Source organism: Rhagoletis zephyria, unplaced genomic scaffold (assembly GCF_001687245.7).
Source record: "Rhagoletis zephyria isolate East Lansing unplaced genomic scaffold, Rhagoletis_zephyria_1.1 Rzeph_scaffold_46394, whole genome shotgun sequence".
Classification (NCBI taxonomy): Eukaryota; Metazoa; Arthropoda; class Insecta; order Diptera; family Tephritidae; genus Rhagoletis; species Rhagoletis zephyria.
In genome coordinates this window covers 409-680 of record NW_016203449.1, presented here as the reverse complement: position 1 = coordinate 680, position 272 = coordinate 409, and positions in this window count along the sequence as shown.

Genomic DNA, 272 nt, shown 5'->3' with positions numbered 1-272 from the left:
AGTTCTCGAGATATCGTCGATTGAAAATGAGACTTTTTTAGTAGATTGTCTCTGTTTATAAAAACGAATTTTGATTCTTTTTTTGCAATCTTACACGCCATTCGGCAGAGGAGGGCTCCAGGAACATTTTAGAAAAAAAGAATGTAAAAAACTTTAACAGTTTTTGAGATATCGACGATTGAAAATAAATCTGAGCTTTGAGCAGTCGAAGCCATACTCAGTCCTCGGCAGTTCAACAGCAACAGCAACAGCATCAGCTGGCTCAGCACTAC